The sequence below is a fragment of the Triturus cristatus genome, chromosome 5_2 (genome assembly GCF_964204655.1).
Source record: "Triturus cristatus chromosome 5_2, aTriCri1.1, whole genome shotgun sequence".
Classification (NCBI taxonomy): domain Eukaryota; kingdom Metazoa; phylum Chordata; class Amphibia; order Caudata; family Salamandridae; genus Triturus; species Triturus cristatus.
The window spans coordinates 696,383,129-696,393,615 of NC_140588.1; the positions used below are offsets into that span (position 1 = coordinate 696,383,129).

Below are 10,487 nucleotides of genomic sequence, written 5' to 3' on the forward strand. Positions count from 1 at the left end.
CACTATGTGGCCGATACTGAATAGTAGGCCAAGTGGACTTCGCCAATGTAGCAGATGTACTCCTCTAGCTACAATCCAAGAGGTTTAAACTGAGAGACTCATCACCTTTGAAGATTCGACAGTAAGAAATAGAGGACTAAGCAACAATACTATGAACCTTTTACCTCTTGAGACACAAATAACAGTTCGTCCTGACACACCTGTCTACAACGAAGTAACAAGTGATCAACTTTTTCCAGCAATTCCATCAACTACGGATGCAATTCCAACCATTGACAGAACTTCTTCTGGCTATTTCATAAACTTTGATATGTTTTCTGAGGATTCAAGTGAGCCTGAAACGACGCCAGTACAAAGAACTTTCGAAGAACAAGCAACAGACTTTTTTCATCTACTGGAAAAAACATATCTGGTTTCACCATGGATTGAACTATGGATTGTTTTGAAAATAATCTTCTTTCTGCTTTGGTTAGCTCTGGTAATAACTCTGGGTATGCTGTTTAATGGAAGATATATTCAAATGAACACAGCAAGTACAAGAGTGAACTTACTTCTCCAGCCACACAAATCATCCCATCGTGAAGCAAGAGACTTGTCAGCAGTGAACATCACAGCGATTCCTATACCTGATGGTATAGTTTGGGACAAAACTGAATATGACATTTTTGGTCCGTCGGAGCTTTTGAAGATTCCACATTTATTTAAAATTTCATTAAGTGACTTTATTACCTCCATTACCTTTTCTGATGATTGGGACTTCGAGACTGTTAATAATATGATGTCTGATCTAGAGATGTCAACTGCATTCACTAATAATGAATATTTACAAGGTTCATCAGACTATGAACAAATGTATTGTTATAACCGCTATGGTCATCATTTCCTGCATAAATCTGCAATGCTCAGAAATGTATTTATGTATACCAATGGGAACATTGTCCGACGCCACCAAAAGGTAGATCGAAAACATTTGCAATAAAATTTCCATATTTTTCAGGGTTCAATGTATCAAATGCAGAAACATTTTACTTTAAAAATGTCAACAAGACAGGAATGAAAAATATGTTGATGAATACCAAACAGATTTATTCTGCAGCCTTTATTGCCCAACTGTCTAGACTGGGTTACGACTTTTGGAAAGACAATATTGAGACAAAAACTGTCTGGGGTACTAAAGATTGGCAAGTACAGGGAATAGAAGCTTTGTTTAGAGCCTGTATCATCCCTGAACAGATCATGTTTTTGAACGACACTTTCCAACAAACATCATGCCTTGGATTAGCCAAGATAAAAGACATGAACACACCGTCTATACCTGCACCTAAAAGTGAAAGCACTACAAAGGGGGAGGTCGACGTACATACTATTTTGCATCACAACAGATCAGATCCTGAATGGGAAAAATGGTTGCTCTGGCCCGTAGACACAAACAACTGTCAAGATAAATTCCAGAACAAAACACAAGGTTTTACCTTTCATAGGCCAGACCCACATTATGTCCAAAGACAGCATTTGGGTGTAGTAACAACTTACGGTGTAGGGAAACTTTGTCTTGATTGGCTACAGAAAGCTACAGCAGAGGATGTAAAACAACACTTAACTTTACTTCAAGAAGACGCAGACCTTAAGGAATTCTTGTTATGAGCAAGAAGACTGTGTCAAAAACGTTTCATATATGCCGGTATCTACGCTGCTTATAATGAAGCATGGAAGGTCACCCAAGCAGAGACTGCAGAACGAATACGAGGAATTGATCGTATTAATTTAGAGAAATCTCTCTCTGTAGTAGACAATGGGTTAACGACTCTGTCATCCAGGATATATTCTTTGGACAGCATTGTATCCTCTGTCATAGACATCATGGAACAAGACTTGGTCATGTTGCAACATGGTCAGTCACAACTACGTTCTATCATGCTATTAGGCTGGTCGCTTTAAAACCTGCGTTCTGGCTATGTGCCTTGGCGTTTAATCAATACTACGTCGCTGTTTGCAGAATTCAATCTCACTGACAGACAGATCAAACTGGCACAAAGGGGAGCAAACTATACGGTGCTGAGCATTGAAAAACTGGAGAAATTACCATTCACGGTGGCAGAAAAACCAGCTACTGAGTGGATCATACATGGTAAGATTACTCTGCCTGCTACGACTTTCCATTTTCAGTATTGCCTAAAAAATATACCGGCAGGCAAATATCAAAGGTTGGGTAAAGAATACATCAAGACATCCTGGGATTTACCTTACACACACAGATGTTGGAGTGGGGGACGTGAAGTGTTTCTTAGCGGTGAAAACTGTGAACACGCACTAAGCGGTTCTCTCCTGTGTCAGGGTATTTACTTACACGGGACCTGTGATGGTTCCACTACAAACTTATCCTGCCACCTGCACGGTTCATCGGCAGCAGTGATTAATCCAATCTTTGATCAGCTTTCAAATGGGAGTTACATTATGTTGAATGATCACTGCTGCTGTGGCATGCTGCCAGGTATCCCATATCTAGTAACGGTTACATCCAGGGTCACTTGCTATATGCAAGTCTTGTTTCCACAAATAGACCTAGTCAGGGAGTTGCCTTTATGGCCTTCACTGAATATCTCTTCTATACGAGTTGATACTCTAAGCAGAATGAAAGCCATTCTTTTGCAAAAAACGGTGCCTTTGACCTCTGCCAAGGAAACCTATGCTCTCCAAGTTGCAAGGACTTCTGCGGAGATATATACCCTTTTATATACAAACTGCCCTATGCATTTCTCAGAAATGTTAGGTCATATCTTAAACATGTCTGATACGAGTGGTATTGTACATGTATTTAAGAACGTATGTGCAGGACTGTTAGCACCTTTTCAAGCAGTCCTCGGAATTTTGTGCACTCTGTATTTGGCAGACTGCCACTCCTTTTAGCACTCGTTGCAGGGATACTATTTTTTCTCCTACTGCTGCGATATGGCAAGCCAAATCACCAGCGATACCCAGTTCACCATGGAAAGAACTCTATTGGAGATGAGGTGTTGTGAGCGCATCGTACAAATTCTGGGTTTACCTCGTCTGCGAGAATTAAACACCACTTGGTTTCTGTCATTCAGACCAATTTGGCAAGATCGCATCTTACCTGTTCTACGCTGGCTGCTATGCAATGAAGAATGCGTGCTGGACGTTTGTCTGACACTCCCATCAGTCATGCCTACAGATATCGATAATTTGCTGGACCCGATAACAGCCCATGCTATGTGTTTTCCCCAGCGGCTACCAATCCTGATGGCGGCATTCATTGAGATCTCACAGACGCAACATGCTACTGCTGAGGTACGAGAGGAAACACCAGGCGCGCAGGTAACATCCAATCCGGACATTGCTGATGCTACCCATGCTGAAGGCGATAGTTCGCATCTCTGTGCTGTTGATCTTCTACACGTGGTATTCCAACTCTCACCCACAACGGTAGATGACTTGTTGTCTATTGGATTAGAAAATGTTATGTTTTCTCCATCCTCAAACACTTATTTTTTAATCAAGCACACGGTGTTCCGGAGAGACTCTGAATTTGGCCTTCATTCCTTTTTTTCAAACGTAAATACTAACTTTGGAACATTTTCTATGCTTATATATTTTTTTCCCCGTCCTGAAAATAGTTTTTGATTTTTTGGTACAGTAATCTGCTTATAGTAAAACTATTCATAGAGAACAGAATTCTTTGATAACACTTCCAGGGACAGTATGCCACCTTGTCATGAAAAACAATTTGACTTGTGTAACCTGATATGAAATGGTTTCGGCCCCTTTTTAGGTCTTGCCTAGTTATTGCGTAGCACTCGCTATGCGAGACTCTAGTAAGGGGCTCCCAAAAGTGCTCCCAAAAGTGGATTGCATGGCGAGCACGCACACAATCACGTGCATCGTGCCGCCATGCAATCCACTTTTGGGAAAGCGCTTCAGCCCACTGGCGCGTGCACTGGCGACGGGCGTGCGGTTACGCGCACAATGACGAGCAGAGGCGCCGTATGGCTTTTCTCTCTTGTCATGGTGCGCGCACATCGCACACCACTCGCCAGCCAGCCTGCTTTCACTTTTGCGCCTCAGTCTTGTATTTTTTGTGAGCGGGTGTTTCCCTTCCTCGCTGAGGCATCTGACCCCCTTTGAGGCTGGGAGCTGTTTAGTAAGAAGGCTTGCAATTGCTGCTTTCTGGCGCCTCCCTTTCCCGTGCAAAATGTTCACTTCCCACTTGAAGCAAGGTGATAAATCAATCCAGAGCCGCTGGTGGCTGCAGGCGAGCAGATGTACTGCACGTGTGGAGCTGCTTCTATTTTATTTTTGTCAAAGATTGCTAACATCTACCGGGTTTGCACAGGTTTAGGGGGCTGAGATGACGTAGAAGAGATTTCTCAGGAAAACCATGATCAGCAGAGCTTGGGTGGTGCTGCGATCCAGTGTGGCATGCCCACTCAGCCTTCACCCCCACACACACAGACAAAATGTCATTATGTCAGCCTCCCACCTAGAAATCTATTCCATAGTCACAACATCACTGCCACAGTATTCTGCATGCTTTCCACCACCTCTCTCTTTATGTTGGAGTCTCCCCAGAAGGTTACCGCCATCCCTACAGACTGGTAACGCTTATTTACAGTTTTACCCAAATTATATGACATTTTTTGAATACCTCGGCAAAGAGAGATTAAAATATCCCTCATGTTGCCCCATTTCATGCTGTCACCTTCAGGAAGACCTGGCTTCGGCTATTTCCCAAAAGCAATAAGAGAATTATACATTTTCAGATCAAATCTACAAAAGTACAGAGACTGGATTAAATAGACTGCTAGAGTAGTGGAATACTGTGCTGAATGTTCATTTGCACCAGATCACACCTTGCAATACTGGAATAGTGCGCTGTGTTCCTCCTTTTCATTTTCCGACAAGGACAGCTGCTTTCTGGCAGCAAAGATGAATGTTCGTGTTTAGTTACGGACACAAAAAAAAACCTCCGCGGGGAGCCAAGGTTGCCAGAGTGAGGGCTGACTCCGAAATGAATCAACGCTACATTCTTGGTGGCATTCTGCTTGATGCTTATATTGTGAGTTGTTGTCGTTGTTCTTTTGGCTTTATTTGTTCTGTGCGTTGAAGCTAGATTCTCCTGGTGCTTATGTCTGCATTATAAATTAATAAATTAAGCTAAAAACAATCATCCGACCTAATCCATCCAGCCACCCGTCAGTCCCTCCGTTCATCCATCCATCCATCAAGCCCCCCACGTCCATCCACCCATCTATCAATCCACCATTCAATTATCCATCCATCCGTCCACCCACATATCCGTCAGTATATCCATCCACCTGTCAGTCCTACCATCCATCCATAAACCCACCCACGTCTATCCATCCATCCACCTATCTACCCATCGACTTATCCATCCATCCACCCATCCAGTCATTCATTCATTCATCGATCTATCCATCCACCCATTCACCCGTCAGTCCATCCATCCACTCATCCATTTGTCAGTCCATCCACCTGTTACTCCATCCATATATCCACCTGTCAATCCATCTATCCATCCACCCGTCCATCTATCCATCTATCCATCCATCCATCCATCCATCCATCCATCCACCCACCCACCCATCCATTTTCATTGCCACATGTATTTCGTAAGGTCTAGATAAGGGAAACATTCCCCTCTACTGGAGTATGTGGCCATACACCGTAGCTATCTTCTCGCCTGGAGCTCTTGAGCCTTTCCGAGTGACAGAACCACGGCCCAAGCATTGAAGAGGGCAGCGCTCAGGATCCGCGCCCAGCTGCCTATAAAAAGCTCTAGGAGCAGCCCTGACTCGCAGTTGCGTTGCATTATCCTACATAGCAAGGATTCTGTGTCCTACGTCCAGCGCTGATACAGCGATAACATACATGCGATGAACACACAACCTTTTGTTCCATAGAGTAGCACAATTATCTCCCAGAGGAGGCACCCGTTGCCCAATGGTTCCCCCCTCGGTCGCTGCATATACCATAAACAAGCTATGAAAATGCAATAGGTCTCGCCTTTGATTAAGTTAAAGCCATTTGCTTGGCTAATGGTATTACAAAGCAAAGCAAATGGCTTTAACTTAATGAAAGGCGAGACCTATTGCATTTTTAATGCTTGTTTCTTCTGTATTTACAAGCCATTTCATCACATGTATATATTTTGGTTCATTTGTTTAGCATTCCAATGTGATCCTATGCTTAGAATGAAACATTGCCTTTATTATGTACAAACACTTTATGCATAGCAATGGTTTTGTAATGTATTTTTAGACGATATGTTTTGGATATGTTTTTAGCTTATTTTAGCAAACCAACGCGATACTCTGTTTTAAGATATGTTTAGAACGTTTAGGATCTAGTAACGTCGTTCATACGAAACTGGAGTGGGTGTTGTGTGCAGATTTAGATTCTGTTTATAGGTATCCCGATTTATGCCCTTATATAGGTACAATTCACTTTGCCCTTATTTGGACATAGAAATCCAGCCCTTATTTAGACATTGTCCATACAAACCAAATACAGGCATGGCCACCTACATCCGTCCATCCATGTCACAACGATTTCTTGGAAAACCAGATCCTTAAGCCTTAAGGAATTACCCCTAGCTTGAATATTGATTTCTCCAATAACTCATTAAGTATGCTTAGGGGTTCATTCATGACGTTCCTCTGCCCGACTTTTACGTCAATACTGGCATTCCTAGACATCTTCAAGGTATAAATATACCAGCACTTGCCTTGGCAAATTATGGTTCGCGGAGGATTCAATCCAACCCAGACTACGCGGTTCGCCACAGCAAGTTCGGAAGGAGATCGAGTTCCAGCCTGATGCACTGACCTGACGCTGTCATCCTCCTCGCAGAGAATCCAGCTCCAGTGCTCTCTGACTTCCCTTGCGGGGGGGTTAGACCTTCGAGTCCAGAAAAGAGATTCCAACCTCTCTCATTCTCAGGTATGGAGCTGACTAGAACTTAGAGAAACTTTTGGCAACTCTTGGCTAAACTAAAATATAGCTAGCTATACTTTAGAAATAGCACCTACTTCAAACCTCGTACTGCACTTAGGTTAGGTACACTGGGGTAGAACAATTTAGAAGTATCAGATGAGTATCACATTTTAGCATATGTTCTTTATGTATGTATTTTGATTATTATATGTCATAGCTACAAACCATGCTATTGCAGTATTATTTTATCTCACTGCTAACCTCGACCATATTGTACTTCGCAGTCTGTCTTACAATTGTAGCAATTCATATCCCTTGCACAAGAAATAAGACTGTTAAATAAACCCTTTTATTGAAAACGCCCGTCTCTCTATTTCTGTGCAACTCTGTAGAAACGAAACATGCACGATTGACTGAGTGAAACTGTTATCTATTGTTTTCACGATTCTGAGACTGTTCCGATTCTAAAGGTAAACAAAGTTGTCATGTTTATGCGGTTGTCAGAGACTAATCTCTTCTTGTAATTTCGAGAAGTTTCTAGTGACCTCTGAGTTAGCTGGCACACACAAGTAATTAAGTTCAATATACTCGATAGAGACATACTGACTTTAGTCTTATGTCAAATCTATAGTGTATGTTATTCCAATGCACAGAGCCTATCAGGGATATAGGAACTACACTACAGGGGGATAGGGAGAGATGGGCACAATGGCACACATGCACAATTATGTGTAGCACACTGCACACCGACAATGATCGTGGACCATGTCCCTGATAGCCTTGGCACACTGCTGCACACATAGAAACACCAAGTAGGCCTCCGTCCACAATCTGCACAAAGGGGCCCCCCCACCCTATCACCAATATCACAACCGACCCATGCACATGTGCTGAATCCAGCAAAGCAGCAGCTATGTGACCCACACTGTGGCAAGTGACACTGCATGCCCGATAGCATAGCAGCAGCCAAAAAACATGACATGGCCCACGAATTGACATGGAGGTGGCCCAGTGCGGATCACAACTGTACAGGAGCAGGTCACACTCCGACATATCCACGTTCACCCACAACACATGCTGTACAATACATGCACCATGCCACAAAATCCTGTCCGAGAGCACATATGACCCAAGTCAAAAACAAATCAGCCCCCGAAAAGCACACAATTCAAAGGCACCCCGCCTCAAAGGGAGAAGGCTACACGAAATCAGAGCTGCAGGGGCAACTCCCCCACAATGCAGCACACACACATAGCAAGCACAGAACATTAGCAATGACGGCAATGTGGCACAAAGTGCAACACTAACACCACAGGACAGGGCTCACAACAGGTTCCGCACGTGCGTAGTAACCGTCCACTCACATCTGGCATTGCCTGACACTGTGTGATGACAATGTACGGGTACTACCACACATCCATCATGTAGTCGAAAAACACACTGACTGCCATCAAATAGCCAGCTCCACCAACACAGTCACAATGTACATTGGCATGCAGTCTAAATGTAAACATCTGCAAATCTTCAACATATAAGTGTAACTCTGTTAACCTGCATCTCCCCTTTACATTGCAGAGGAACAAACACCTCCTGCAGAGCACACCACACTTCCCATCATTGATGATGAAGAGGACAACCTGCACGTATGTCAAGACACCCTCCAACGGATAATGGACAGCCTATGCACCCCATCCCCCGGAGCAGGGCAGGCCAGCTGCCCGAGGTGACCACACCACCTGCACAGACCACACAGCAGGCAACACACACCACCACGGCTGTCTCCCAGGACCCCCCGACCAATACATGGAGTTCCAACAGCGTGTGTGGTCTTGCCAGGTGGAGTTGGCTGAACAGCTCCGGATGGGTTTCGAGCTTGTGGCAGTCAAACTCGATGCCATAGGTGGGTGTCTGAGTCCCATCAGGGACCACGTACAGTCCATATCGGACAGCCCCTGTACGCACCATGCTCCACTACAGACCTTGGCTGACCTCGCTGGGGCCCTTAATCGAATATAAGTACTGTCTGGTCAGACAGGCACCAGCAATGGCAGCACAGAGTTGTCACAGATGCGGAGGTCAATGGATACCATGGAGCAGATGCTGGCTGAAAGCATGGCTGCCACGGCTGGACACCAGCGAGTAGTAGCAGGGAACTTCACTGCCCTGTGGTTCATCATCTTGCCATTGCTGCCACTGAGCCTGTCCCAGATGACTGAAGCGGGAACATCGACACACACAGCTCCACCCCCTGATGTGTCAGTGGCACATAGTGATGCTGCCCCATCACCTTTACAGTCTGATGTGTCAGTGGCACACAGTGATGCAGCCATCACCCCACCACACACACTGGACACACTGGACACAGAACCCGTATCAGGGGAGTAAGATGGGGTTGGTAATTACTGTGTGAGGAAGGAGGCAGCAGCATCCATCACTGCCAAAATGGCCTGCCACTTCCTGGTTGTGCCTATGCATCATGCCCTGGGACAGTACTTCCCACTGACCCCCGGAACACTCTGCGACATTCACCCGGACCCCGACACGGACTGCCATATCTTCACTGCTGGACAATTACACAGCAATCCTGCTGCGGACTGCACTCCCCCTCTTCCTAATCACTTTTCAATCCCCAAAGGACTCTGGTTGGCCCACCACTGGGCTTCCATGTAATGTGGGCTTGGATGGCCCTGTACAGCTTCAGCTCCCTCAATCACCTGAATGTGAATAAAACATTCTAAATCACACAGATGTGTCATGACTATGTTCACTCACATATGGAAGTATGGCTGGAAGTAGGGACAATGGTTTCACATGAAGGTACACCCTGGTAACTGACATCTATGCGCATGTGTATCCCTGAGACACATGGCCAATTGGATGACTGTGAAGGTGAGTACTAGCTGTGTCCCCATTGCACATCAACAACAATATCACAACCCCCCAACGTAGGCACATGTCCATGTTTTGAATAGGGCTGTGTGTAGGAATGACCAAATCGGTAGCAGGCCAGGAGTGGGGTCCTACATCATGTGACAACAGAAATTCACGTCGCATCCCTACTCACACACATCTGTGTGGACACATTTTGTTATGATATATGACATTGCTCCACATGGTCAGAGGTTGGACACCATACTCACATTGCTGAAGTCACGCAAGTGCACAGGTCGGCCAGCAACTATCCCAAAACAATGTCTGGCTCACAGAGGTGGAGCTTGCAAAAGTGAGCCACCCCATTGCACATGCGTCAGTAAGTTCCTCCCTGTGTAGGGATGATGCTCATTGTGGCACACGAGTGGACAATCTAATCAACACACATCACAGTTAGACACCAGTAGAGTGGCATAGACTTTATTGGCAGTACGGACGAGGCTACGGCCACAACAGGCAGGGACATGCTTAAGACACTTACACACAGCATGGGAACATGTCGAGGTTTAGAAAATGGTGAGTCAAAAATGGACGACAATCATCACTGATGACAATGGTCTCAGCCCACCTTGCCTTGCTGGACG

The 10,487-nt window shown here is 44.9% G+C and overlaps 1 long non-coding RNA gene across 1 annotated transcript in view; it reads left to right on the forward strand.

Moving 5' to 3' along the window:
* The window catches only part of LOC146829139 (uncharacterized), a 59,052-nt gene extending 49,337 nt beyond the window's left edge, over positions 1–9,715 (forward strand). Inside the window, exon 3 of the long non-coding RNA XR_014961916.1 lies at positions 8,548–9,715. This is a non-coding gene — a long non-coding RNA (uncharacterized LOC146829139). The remainder of the gene's footprint in view (positions 1–8,547) is intronic.
* The last annotated feature ends 772 nt before the right edge of the window (positions 9,716–10,487 follow it).